The 925-nt window shown below is 38.5% G+C and overlaps 1 non-coding gene across 1 annotated transcript; it reads right to left on the bottom strand.

Moving 5' to 3' along the window:
- trnat-ugu lies at positions 1-72 on the bottom strand. The gene has a single exon. It is a non-coding gene; the product is annotated as a tRNA-Thr (tRNA).
- Positions 73-925: the final 853 nt, after the last annotated feature.

A 925-nucleotide genomic window follows, 5' to 3' on the forward strand; every position in this document is an offset into this window, starting at 1 on the left:
AGGCCCCAGCGAGGTTCGAACTCGCGACCCCTGGTTTACAAGACCAGTGCTCTACCACTGAGCTATGGAGCCGGTTGTAGAACTTAGAATGTTAGAATGTATTGGCATTTGATCACGTGATGTCATAGCGCCATTTCGATTTATTTTGCTGTGACAATTTAAATAACCAACACTTCTTATTTCTAACTTCACCGCACATATTAAGCTAGCAAGGCTATACAATTGTGGAAACGAAAGCTGCGTGCCAATGTTGCTGTTCAGTCCGATTTTGGCACTACCGTTGTGTATTAGCTAGAAAATTAAGTACAAAAGTTTCACAAAAAAACTTGTCCAATACTTCTCTCATTTTAAGACATAATTTGTAAACATTTCCCTCGATATTTTATTATAAAATCATGTAGCAGCTAGAGCTTCTTGCCATGTGTCCAACCATATGGTTCAGTGGTAGAATCCTATGCAAATTAGTAATTGGAGAGACAGTCCTCTAGTTTTCCTACATTTACCGCGCGTTGACCTTCAGGGCAGTGTTTGAGTGGTAAGGCTAAAGCAACCGACTGTTATGAGAAGAGAAGTCGGAGGGGAGCTGCGACAGCCGAAAGTCAGACACTAAAATGTTTTTTTTTTTCAACAGCAAGGCTCAGATCAACATGGCAGTGTTGCCATTGTTTACGAAAGTTTTTCTTTATAATGTCGAAATAAACATCTCTCCAACCCCCATATCACACACTCACAAACTTAAATCATATGTGTGTGTACATCAGTGGAGGCTCCTCAGAGGAGGAAGGACCATCCTCAGTGAATTTCATAAAAATAAAAATAATGAAACATTAAAGTTATCCTTTTTAGATAAAACTATACTAAATATATTCACCTCACCAAATAATTTATTAAAACATACTGTTTTGCAATGAAGGTCTACAGTAGC

The sequence above is a fragment of the Coregonus clupeaformis genome, chromosome 25 (assembly GCF_020615455.1).
Source record: "Coregonus clupeaformis isolate EN_2021a chromosome 25, ASM2061545v1, whole genome shotgun sequence".
NCBI lineage: Eukaryota > Metazoa > Chordata > Actinopteri > Salmoniformes > Salmonidae > Coregonus > Coregonus clupeaformis.